The 12189-nt window shown below is 43.2% G+C and overlaps 1 long non-coding RNA gene and 4 other non-coding genes across 5 annotated transcripts; 4 read left to right on the forward strand and 1 right to left on the reverse strand.

The window, feature by feature from the left end:
- Window positions 1-367: 367 nt before the first annotated feature.
- Window positions 368-1752, reverse strand: LOC129154879 (uncharacterized). Its single transcript, XR_011520450.1, has 3 exons — window positions 1581-1752; window positions 1443-1503; window positions 368-503 (listed from the first exon to the last, which is right to left on the reverse strand). It is a non-coding gene; the product is annotated as an uncharacterized lncRNA (long non-coding RNA).
- A 2502-nt stretch (window positions 1753-4254) lies between these two features.
- trnal-aag (transfer RNA leucine (anticodon AAG)) lies at window positions 4255-4336 on the forward strand. The gene has a single exon. It is a non-coding gene; the product is annotated as a tRNA-Leu (tRNA).
- Window positions 4337-7757: 3421 nt separating this feature from the next.
- Window positions 7758-7839, forward strand: trnal-aag (transfer RNA leucine (anticodon AAG)). The gene has a single exon. It is a non-coding gene; the product is annotated as a tRNA-Leu (tRNA).
- Window positions 7840-10594: 2755 nt separating this feature from the next.
- On the forward strand, window positions 10595-10676 carry trnal-aag (transfer RNA leucine (anticodon AAG)). Its single transcript has one exon. It is a non-coding gene; the product is annotated as a tRNA-Leu (tRNA).
- A 1325-nt stretch (window positions 10677-12001) lies between these two features.
- Window positions 12002-12083, forward strand: trnal-aag (transfer RNA leucine (anticodon AAG)). Its single transcript has one exon. It is a non-coding gene; the product is annotated as a tRNA-Leu (tRNA).
- Window positions 12084-12189: the final 106 nt, after the last annotated feature.

Consider the following 12189-nt stretch of genomic DNA (forward strand, 5'->3'; position numbering starts at 1 on the left):
GCCAGGGTTTGAGGCGGGGTTGTGAGACATTGTGTGAGACACCCAAGAATGCAGACTAAATTTTTCAAAAAAGGTAAATTTAATAGAGCAAACAACAGCCAACACAGGAATAAAAAAAAGTACAAACAAATGAACCAAAAAGCACACAAAAAACAAGAGAACCTCCAAAAAAACAATGTGAGGAGGAAAAAGAATGCAAAAACTGTGACACCGCTGTACTATGGCATTTCAAAACCAGAAAACACCTTCATCTTCCTTTTTTCCTCAATTTCTCTGCAGAACTCCTCATAGTCTGACTGAAAACTAAACATGAACAGGAACGGTTCCCTGCAATCGTTCATCTCCTCTTCATCCAGGCCATCACAGAAGCATGACCTCTCCACTGCCCTCCGGCAAGCTTCCCTGTCCATGGTGATGACCTGGGGAAGGGAAAGGCTTCCTTTGAAGGACCTTGTGGTACACCACCTTGCTGCCTCAAAGGTGTCCTCAAGCAGAGAATTCTCCTAATCAAAAATAAAGACAATATTAAAATTACTGCTGTCAAGAGATTAAAAACATATTTTACATTAATTATGTATGATCTGAAAGTAATCTAATCTTTCAATTTAATCTAATAACTGTACATAATATAAGCCTTATTTTCAATGCTAACAGCTAGCCAAACAGCTGATGCTGTGGTCTTTCCAAACTGCAGCACGGAGGTGCGTCTGATACAGGAGAGAAGCTGTCAGCAGCCTTGATGCTCAGTGACACACCCATTACATCCAAATGGTAACAATAACTTTGGAAAAAGTTGCAAGAAGGGTGAAAAAAACAGAGTAAAGATAACAAGGTCGCTGAAATAAACACTGCTGCAGCTAATCTCTCACTGGTCTTGTCACTGTAACGTCAACCCTTCAACTTATGAGTTTACATGAACCCTTCAAGAACAGGAAAAGAAATTGGTTTATTTAAAAGTCCCATAAAGAAGCAGTAGATTAAAAATGATAAACATAATAAAAATATACAACACGTTAATCATGGCTGTAAAAAATTAATTGCAAGTAATGGAATTATTTGACACCTCTAATTAAAATGGAGGTTGGAGAAGAAACAATGACACAAGAAAAGTCCAGTTCCAGCAAGTTCTCAGCCTCTGCTAGAAGGGAAAAAGATTGTGGTTCATAAAAAGCATATTAACGATGCAAGTTGTAAAAAAGATCAGTTGCTTAGTATTCTGATTTAATGAAAATAGAGAAATGACTGAAAAACTTGCTTTGAAAAAAAAAGTGCTCTGTCTGGAACGGTCTTAATTTTCTAATCTTGGCAAAGTAAGAATTTCATTGTGCAGAAAGTGTGTTTTTCTAGCTGTGCATATGACAAAAGGTTGAATCTTGAATCTTCCCACATCCCATTTCGACAACCTAGGGGGTTGTGTACAATAATACTTGTTTGAACAATACCTGATGCTGCACAGACTCATTCAGTATGGCAGGACTTCTTAGGAGGGACCACTTCCAGGCCCTGAAATAAATGAAGGAATTATGCTTTAGTCTGCAAGCAACAGTTAAACTACAAGAATTAATCAAATTGTCTCTCACCTGTTTTACTCTTTCCTCTCTCCGTCTTTTCCGTGCCTGCACTCTGTCTTCCTCAGACCTTGGTGATACAATGACAACATTCATTCACTATGAAAACATTCATGTTATTCTGTTGACACTTGAATGAGCAAAACGTTTATATAATTACACACATCAGATTAGCACTCTAACCATAATAATAAAGCCCATCAGGTGTAGAACTCAGATACGAACATAAAAAGCTTAAAAAACTAACATATTTCCCCCTGTAAAATATATTTCCACCAAAAAGTAATCATGACCACACAACATATCTCCCCAAATCTATAAAAGTGTTCCTACAGGTTTCTTCAACTTAAATTTAAGTCTAAGATCTTTCTAAAGCCATATGGAAAATTAATACCTATTTCACGGCACTATCAGCAAAAAAGTAAATAAATAAAATAAAATTATTGAACTAATTTCATTTATTTATCTATACAACTTTACCAATATATTTTGACAAAACACTGGGTGGGCACTTGGTAGAAGATCGGTTATATTTTTAAACAAATGGTTAAAAATATAACCGATCTGGTTGGACATTAGAACCTTAATAATTTTTGTTGCCTATATTTTAGTTTAATTTTAAGACATTTTTTTTTTATTATTGCTAATTTTATTACCCTAATTTCTTGCAGTATTTCTATTGTATAAAAGCAACAGTGCAAACAGTAAAGACACAAAATTGAAATAAATGTCTAAAAATAGTGCTTCTCTTGGTGTCATCACTTGTTTGGAATATTTTGATGAACTTCAGAAGAAAAATGCAGTACAGAAAACTTACATCCAACACAAATTTTAAGACCCAGATGCCAAAATTGAAGGGTTTCTCCAGTCTTTTAAAGGTATTACTTCCAAATTCATAAATTCAATGCTTTTAAGACTCCGTGGGAACCCTGTAAACATTTCTCCTCAAAAGTAAGTCGCCCCGCATGTGTAAAATAGGCTATATGTATCATCTAAAACTCATAATGGGAAAAAAACTTTAATTTCCAAGTTTATAAAACGTTCGCCCAACATTGGTCCTCGATATTGTTAAAACAGAGAAAGAAAAATCCTAGCTTACCTCCATTTTGGCAGCTACTTCCCTCTGTCCCGGCTACAGCATTGCACACACACATAGCATAGCGGTTTCCTGGTTCCATTGAGAGGGGCAGGACGCAGGAGTCAAATAGTTGTCTCCGCCCACCTCTAAACGTTTGACCCCGCCCACATTTAGCCCCGCCCCGATCTCCGGGATGCAGTCAGGGGTAGTTGGTCTAAGGCGCTGGATTAAGGTTCCAGTCTCTAAGGAGGCGTGGGTTCAAATCCCACCTCTGCCATAAACACAACTATGGAAGCATAGATTTCAGTGCACGTGGTACAGTCAATCGATTGAAACACACAGCAATATGTTCAGCAGTGCTTCGATGAGTACGCCTTTGTTCTTGAGATGTTGTATTCTATTTCAACTTTTGGAGACGCTTCAACTGTAGTCAACCTTTAAACCTTCTGTCAGTACTGGCACATTTTTAAAGGTTGCAGATAGGACCATTTGAGAAAACAGAATTGCCAAGCAGAGTGGCGCAGCGGTAGCGTGCTGGGCCCATAACCCAGAGGTCGATGGATCGAAACCATCCTCTGCTAACAAACCACAGGACTTCTAGAGCAATTCCAGTTCTTTAATGAATCTCCTTAAAATTTAATGCAACCCAAACTGCAGAATCCTGCCTCAGATAAAAACACAATTGCAACTGGACCAGTTTAAAAAAGAAGCTAACAATCTTAGAGAAACTAAAGCCCCCTTCAGACAGGCTTTGAAAAACGGAAATTTTCAGGACTCTATCTGTAAGACCTTTGTGTCTGAATACAAACATCCGATAATGTTTTCTGTAATTAAACCAGACAACGCCCCTAGTAACAGGTCTGGACTGGTCACGAACAAGGTGGCTGCTTCAGACTGGTGAGGTCGAGTTCCGGACAGGGAGGAGGAGGAGGGGACCGGGGAACACTGTGCACACCTAAGATAGCTTGCTCCTGTAGCATGCGGCGAACCATGGCAGCTCGCCTCCTATGGTACCGTCAAGACGCGCGACGGAGCACTTCACACCGCTTCCGTGATTCCTTTAACCATTGAGCTTCATCACCCAGGTCTCTCATGAGTCTATGTTTGCACAGACTTATGCGTAACATAAGTTCGATCAGTGAGAATAATTCTATCTCTTCGTCTGCCATGTTTGACTGAATGGCTTTGTTTGGGTAAAATGACGCATGTACACCCGCCACACAATGTTTACGCAATATCTGAATACAGCCCCCCCCCCCCCCTCAAACATCTCGAACCTTTCCCTGCTGTGTGAAGGCAGCCGAAAGGACAATTTCCCGTACAAAAGTGGTGTGTCTGAAAACACAGTTCTGGTTAAAAACCGGACTGAATTGTCCACACATATTCCAGAATGCCAATCTGAAAAGGGTTTATGTGAGTCAAGATGCATTACCATTAAATCTCACTACAATTACCTGACTTGATGTTTGCAGAGTATTTATCAATTTAAATGACATGTTAACACGTGACAAGTATTTCTGTGGTACAGCTAACTTGTTATTGGAGGCAAAATGTCCACCCACCTTCAGAGGTCAGTTAATGACAAAGGCATTCAAGGGTTTTCTTTGTGGTAGAGTGGCCGAGTGGTCTAAGGCGCTGGATTAAGGTTCCAGTCTCTAAGGAGGCGTGGGTTTAAATCCCACCTCTGCCATAAACACAACTATGGAAGCATAGTTTTCAGTGCACGTGGTACAGTCAATCGATTGAAACACACAGCAATATGTTCAGCAGTGCTTCGATGAGTACGCCGTTGTTCTTGAGATGTTGTATTCTATTTCAACTTTTGGAGACGCTTCAACTGTAGTCAACCTTTAAACCTTCTGTCAGTACTGGCACATTTTTAAAGGTTGCAGATAGGACCATTTGAGAAAATAGAATTGACAAGCAGAATGGCGCAGCGGTAGGGTGCTGGGCCCATAACCCAGAGGTCGATGGATCGAAACCATCCTCTGCTAACAAACCACAGGACTTCTAGAGCAATTCCAGTTCTTTAATGAATCTCCTTAAAATTTAATGCAACCCAAACTGCAGAATCCTGCCTCAGATAAAAACACAATTGCAACTGGACCAGTTTAAAAAAGAAGCTAACAATCTTACCCCCAAATTCCACTACCTCCGCTCCGCTCCGACACGAACGCCGGAGCAAAATCGGTCCCGTTCTAGTCAATCAGAGCAATTCCACTACTGCGGCCGTGCTCCGGCAGTGCGGCGCCCTCTGTTCCGGCGTCTGGCAAAAATAGAATCGATCCTATTTTTGCCGGACGCCGGAGCACCTCCGCAGTAAATGGACAGAAATCACAACGGCCCAACAGGAAAAGGAGCAAGCACATCTTCCGTTTTTCACAATAAATCGCTAAACAAAAGGCGTTTTTTGTTTCATATGCACAGGTTTAACAACTTTTAACAACTATCAATGGCAGCTGAAGTTTAAATGCACAAAAAATAAGCCATAAATACAGTTGCCACTATCAAAGTAGTCACACTTTGTTGATCCAAACACTGCTGATCTCTCAACACAATGATGGGCAGATTAAACAGCTCATTTCCGATGCTTCTCCCGCACAACGGGTGTTTGGATCTAACTTCCGCGTTTATTGCTCGGACTGTATCGCAAGATCTCGAAAATCCCGCGCATGCTTGTTTGCCCCCCTCAGGTCTCCGCACCGGAGCGGAGCCGTTGTAGAGCGGGTACCAGTAAACATTGAGTTTGGAAGCGAGCGGCTGCGGAAGGCGGGGGCGGACCGGAGCGGAGCGGAGCGGAGGTAGTGGAATTTGGGGGTTAGAGAAACTAAAGCCCCCTTCAGACAGGCTTTGAAAAACGGAAATTTTCAGGACTCAATCTGTAAGACCCTTGTGTCTGAATACAAACATCCGATAATGTTTTCCGTAATTAAACCGGACAACGCCCCTAGTAACAGGTCTGGACTGGTCACGAACAAGGTGGCTGCTTCAGACTGGTGAGGTCGAGTTCCGGACAGGGAGGAGGAGGAGGGGACCGGGGGACACTGTGCACACCTAAGATAGCTTGCTCCTGTAGCATGCGGCGAACCATGGCAGCTCGCCTCCTATGGTACCGTCTAGACGCGCGACGGAGCACTTCACACCGCTTCCGTGATTCCTTTAACCATTGAGCTTCATCACCCAGGTCTCTCATGAGTCTATGTTTGCACAGACTTAAGCGTAACATAAGTTCGATCAGTGAGAATAATTCTATCTCTTCGTCTGCCATGTTTGACTGAATGGCTTTGTTTGGGTAAAATGACGCATGTACACCCGCCACACAATGTTTACGCAATATCTGAATACAGCCCCCCCCCCCTCAAACATCTCGAACCTTTCCCTGCTGTGTGAAGGCAGCCGAAAGGACAATTTCCAGTACAAAAGTGGTGTGTCTGAAAACACAGTTCTGGTTAAAAACCGGACTGAATTGTCCACACATATTCCAGAATGGCAATCTGAAAAGGGTTTATGTGAGTCAAGATGCATTACCATTAAATCTCACTACAATTACCTGACTTGATGTTTGCAGAGTATTTATCAATTTAAATGACATGTTAACACGTGACAAGTATTTCTGTGGTACAGCTAACTTGTTATTGGAGGCAAAATGTCCACCCACCTTCAGAGGTCAGTTAATGACAAAGGCATTCAAGGGTTTTCTTTGTGGTAGAGTGGCCGAGTGGTCTAAGGCGCTGGATTAAGGTTCCAGTCGCTAAGGAGGTGTGGGTTCAAATCCCACCTCTGCCATAAACACAACTATGGAAGCATAGATTTCAGTGCACGTGGTACAGTCAAACGATTGAAACACACAGCAATATGTTCAGCAGTGCTTCGATGAGTGCGGCTTTATTCTTGAGATGTTGCATTCTATTTCAACTTTTGGAGACGCTTCAACTGTAGTCAACCTTTAAACCTTCTGTCAGTACTGGCACATTTTTAAAGGTTGCAGATAGGACCATTTGAGAAAAGAGAATTGCCAAGCAGAGTGGCGCAGCGGAAGCGTGCTGGGCCCATAACCCAGACGTCGATGGATCGAAACCATCCTCTGCTAACAAACCAAAGGACTTCTAGAGCAATTCCAGTTCTTTAATGAATCTCCTTAAAATTTAATGCAACCCAAACTGCAGAATCCTGCCTCAGATAAAAACACAATTGCAACTGGACCAGTTTAAAAAAGAAGCTAACAATCTTAGAGAAACTAAAGCCCCCTTCAGACAGGCTTTGAAAAACGGAAATTTTCAGGACTCTATCTGTAAGACCTTTGTGTCTGAATACAAACATCCGATAATGTTTTCCGTAATTAAACCGGACAACACCCCTAGTAAAAGGTCTGGACTGGTCACGAACAAGGTGGCTGCTTCAGACTGGTGAGGTTGAGTTCCGGACAGGGAGGAGGAGGAGGGGGCCGGGGGACACTGTGCACACCTAAGATAGCTTGCTCCTGTAGCATGCGGCGAACCATGGCAGCTCGCCTCCTATGGTACCGCCTAGACGCGCGACGGAGCACTTCACACCGCTTCCGTGATTCCTTTAACCATTGAGCTTTATCACCCAGGTCTCTCATGAGTCTATGTTTGCACAGACTTATGCTTAACATAAGTTCGATCAGTGAGAAGAATTCTATCTCTTCGTCTGCCATGTTTGACTGAATGGCTTTGTTTGGGTAAAATGACGCATGTACACCCGCCACACAATGTTTACGCAATATCTGAATACAGCCCCCCCCTCAAACATCTCGAACCTTTCCCTGCTGTGTGAAGGCAGCCGAAAGGACAATTTCCAGTACAAAAGTGGTGTGTCTGAAAACACAGTTCTGGTTAAAAACCGGACTGAATTGTCCACACATATTCCAGAATGCCAATCTGAAAAGGGTTTATGTGAGTCAAGATGCATTACCATTAAATCTCACTACAATTACCTGACTTGATGTTTGCAGAGTATTTATCAATTTAAATGACATGTTAACAAGTGACAAGTATTTCTGTGGTACAGCTAACTTGTTATTGGAGGCAAAATGTCCACCCACCTTCAGAGGTCAGTTAATGACAAAGGCATTCAAGGGTTTTCTTTGTGGTAGAGTGGCCGAGTGGTCTGAGGCGCTGGATTAAGGTTCCAGTCTCTAAGGAGGCGTGGGTTCAAATCCCACCTCTGCCATAAACACAACTATGGAAGCATAGATTTCAGTGCATGTGGTACAGTCAATCAATTGAAACACACAGCAATATGTTCAGCAGTGCTTCGATAAGTACGCCTTTGTTCTTGAGATGTTGTATTCTATTTCAACTTTTGGAGACGCTTCAACTGTAGTCAACCTTTAAACCTTCTGTCAGTACTGGCACATTTTTAAAGGTTGCAGATAGGACCATTTGAGAAAAGAGAATTGCCAAGCAGAGTGGCGCAGCGGAAGCGTGCTGGGCCCATAACCCAGAGGTCGATGGATCAAAACCATCCTCTGCTAACAAACCACAGGACTTCTAGAGCAATTCCAGTTCTTTAATGAATCTCCTTAAAATTTAATGCAACCCAAACTGCAGAATCCTGCCTCAGATAAAAACACTATTGCAACTGGACCAGTTTAAAAAAGAAGCTAACAATCTTAGAGAAACTAAAGCCCCCTTCAGACAGGCTTTGAAAAACGGAAATTTTCAGGACTCTATCTGTAAGACCTTTGTGTCTAAATACAAACATCCGATAATGTTTTCCGTAATTAAACCGGACAATGCCCCTAGTAACAGGTCTGGACTGGTCACGAACAAGGTGGCTGCTTCAGACTGGTGAGGTCGAGTTCCGGACAGGGAGGAGGAGGAGGGGACCGGGGGACACTGTGCACACCTAAGATAGCTTGCTCCTGTAGCATGCGGCGAACCATGGCAGCTCGCCTCCTATGGTACCGTCTAGACGCGCGACGGAGCACTTCACACCGCTTCCGTGATTCCTTTAACCATTGAGCTTCATCACCCAGGTCTCTCATGAGTCTATGTTTGCACAGACTTATGCTTAACATAAGTCCGATCAGTGAGAAGAATTCTATCTCTTCGTCTGCCATGTTTGACTGAATGGCTTTGTTTGGGTAAAATGACGCATGTACACCCGCCACACAATGTTTACGCAATATCTGAATACAGCCCCCCCCCCCTCAAACATCTCGAACCTTTCCCTGCTGTGTGAAGGCAGCCGAAAGGACAATTTCCAGTACAAAAGTGGTGTGTCTGAAAACACAGTTCTGGTTAAAAACCGGACTGAATTGTCCACACATATTCCAGAATGCCAATCTGAAAAGGGTTTATGTGAGTCAAGATGCATTACCATTAAATCTCACTACAATTACCTGACTTGATGTTTGCAGAGTATTTATCAATTTAAATGACATGTTAACACGTGACAAGTATTTCTGTGGTACAGCTAACTTGTTATTGGAGGCAAAATGTCCACCCACCTTCAGAGGTCAGTTAATGACAAAGGCATTCAAGGGTTTTCTTTGTGGTATAGTGGATGAGTGGTCTAAGGCGCTGGATTAAGGTTCCAGTCTCTAAGGAGGCGTCGGTTCAAATCCCACCTCTGCCATAAACACAACTATGGAAGCATAGATTTCAGTGCACGTGGTACAGTCAATCGATTGAAACACACAGCAATATGTTCAGCAGTGCTTCGATGAGTACGGCTTTGTTCTTGAGATGTTGTATTCTATTTCAACTTTTGGAGACGCTTCAACTGTAGTCAACCTTTAAACCTTCTGTCAGTACTGGCACATTTTTAAAGGTTGCAGATAGGACCATTTGAGAAAGGAGAATTGCCAAGCAGAGTGGCGCAGCGGAAGCGTGCTGGGCCCATAACCCAGAGGTCGATGGATCAAAACCATCCTCTGCTAACAAACCAAAGGACTTCTAGAGCAATTCCAGTTCTTTAATGAATCTCCTTAAAATTTAATGCAACCCAAACTGCAGAATCCTGCCTCAGATAAAAACACAATTGCAACTGGACCAGTTTAAAAAAGAAGCTAACGATCTTAGAGAAACTAAAGCCCCCTTCAGACAGGCTTTGAAAAACCTAAATTTTCAGGACTCTATCTGAAAGACCTTTGTGTCTGAATACAATCATCCCATAATGTTTTCCGTAATTAAACCGGACAACGCCCCTAGTAACAGGTCTGGACTGGTCACGAACAAGGTGGCTGCTTCAGACTGGTGAGGTCGAGTTCCGGACAGGGAGGAGGAGGAGGGGACCGGGGGACACTGTGCACACCTAAGATAGCTTGCTCCTGTAGCATGCGGCGAACCATGGCAGCTCGCCTCCTATGGTACAGTCTAGACGCGCGACAGAGCACTTCACACCGCTTCCGTGATTCCTTTAACCATTGAGCTTCATCACCCAGGTCTCTCATGAGTCTATGTTTGCACAGACTTATGCTTAACATAAGTTCGATCAGTGAGAATAATTCTATCTCTTCGTCTGCCATGTTTGACTGAATGGCTTTGTTTGGGTAAAATGACGCATGTACACCCGCCACACAATGTTTACGCAATATCTGAATACAGCCCCCCCCCCCCCACCCCCCACCCCCCCTCAAACATCTCGAACCTTTCCCTGCTGTGTGAAGGCAGCCGAAAGGACAATTTCCAGTACAAAAGTGGTGTGTCTGAAAACACAGTTCTGGTTAAAAACCGGACTGAATTGTCCACACATATTCCAGAATGCCAATCTGAAAAGGGTTTATGTGAGTCAAGATGCATTACCATTAAATCTCACTACAATTACCTGACTTGATGTTTGCAGAGTATTTATCAATTTAAATGACATGTTAACACGTGACAAGTATTTCTGTGGTACAGCTAACTTGTTATTGGAGGCAAAATGTCCACCCACCTTCAGAGGTCAGTTAATGACAAAGGCATTCAAGGGTTTTCTTTGTGGTAGAGTGGCCGAGTGGTCTAAGGCGCTGGATTAAGGTTCCAGTCTCTAAGGAGGCGTGGGTTCAAATCCCACCTCTGCCATAAACACAACTATGGAAGCATAGATTTCAGTGCACGTGGTACAGTCAATCGATTGAAACACACAGCAATATGTTCAGCAGTGCTTCGATGAGTACGGCTTTATTCTTGAGATGTTGCATTCTATTTCAACTTTTGGAGACGCTTCAACTGTAGTCAACCTTTAAACCTTCTGTCAGTACTGACACATTTTTAAAGGTTGCAGATAGGACCATTTGAGAGAAGAGAATTGCCAAGCAGAGTGGCGCAGCGGAAGCGTGCTGGGCCCATAACCCAGAGGTCGAAGGATCGAAACCATCCTCTGCTAACAAACCAATGGACCTCTAGAGCAATTCCCGTTCAATAATGAATCTGCTCAATATTTAAGGCATCCCAAACTGCAGCATCCCGCCTCAGATAAAAACACAATTGCAACTGGACCAGTTTAAAAAAAAGCTAACAATCTTAGAGAAACTAAAGCCCCCTTCAGACAGGCTTTGAAAAACGGAAATTTTCAGGACTCTATCTGAAAGACCTTTGTGTCTGAATACAAACATCCGATAATGTTTTCCATAATTAAACCGGACAACGCCCCTAGTAACAGGTCTGGACTGGTCACGAACAAGGTGGCTGCTTCAGACTGGTGAGGTCGAGTTCCGGACAGGGAGGAGGAGGAGGGGACCGGGGGACACTGTGCACACCTAAGATAGCTTGCTCCTGTAGCATGCGGCGAACCATGGCAGCTCGCCTCCTATGGTACCGTCTAGACGCGCGACGGAGCACTTCACACCGCTTCCGTGATTCCTTTAACAATTGAGCTTCATCATCAAGGTCTCTCATGAGTCTGTGTTTGCGCAGACTTATGCTTAACATAAGTCCGATCAGTGAGAAGAATTCTATCTCTTCGTCTGCCATGTTTGACTGAATGGCTTTGTTTGGGTAAAATGACGCATGTACACCCGCCGCTTAATGTTTACGCAATATCTGAATACAGCCCCCCCCCCCAAACATCTCAAACCTTTCCCTGCTGTGTGAAGGCAGCCGAAAGGACAATTTCCGGTACAAAAGTGGTGTGTCTGAAAACACAGTTCTGGTGAAAAACCAGACTGAATTGTCCACACATATTCCAGAATGGCAATCTGAAAAGGGTTTATGTGAGTCAAGATGCATTACCATTAAATCTCACTACAATTACCTGACTTGATGTTTGCAGAGTATTTATCAATTTAAATGACATGTTAACACATGACAAGTATTTCTGTGGTACAGCTAACTTGTTATTGGAGGCAAAATGTCCACCCACCTTCAGAGGTCAGTTAATGACAAAGGCATTCAAGGGTTTTCTTTGTGGTAGAGTGGCCGAGTGGTCTAAGGCGCTGGATTAAGGTTCCAGTCTCTAAGGAGGCGTGGGTTCAAATCCCACCTCTGCCATAAACCAACTATGGAAGCATAGATTTCAGTGCACGTGGTACAGTCAATCGATTGAAACACACAGCAATATGTTAAGCAGTGCTTCGATGAGTACGGCTTTATTCTT

Source organism: Nothobranchius furzeri, chromosome 4 (assembly GCF_043380555.1).
Source record: "Nothobranchius furzeri strain GRZ-AD chromosome 4, NfurGRZ-RIMD1, whole genome shotgun sequence".
In the NCBI taxonomy this organism is placed as follows: Eukaryota; Metazoa; Chordata; class Actinopteri; order Cyprinodontiformes; family Nothobranchiidae; genus Nothobranchius; species Nothobranchius furzeri.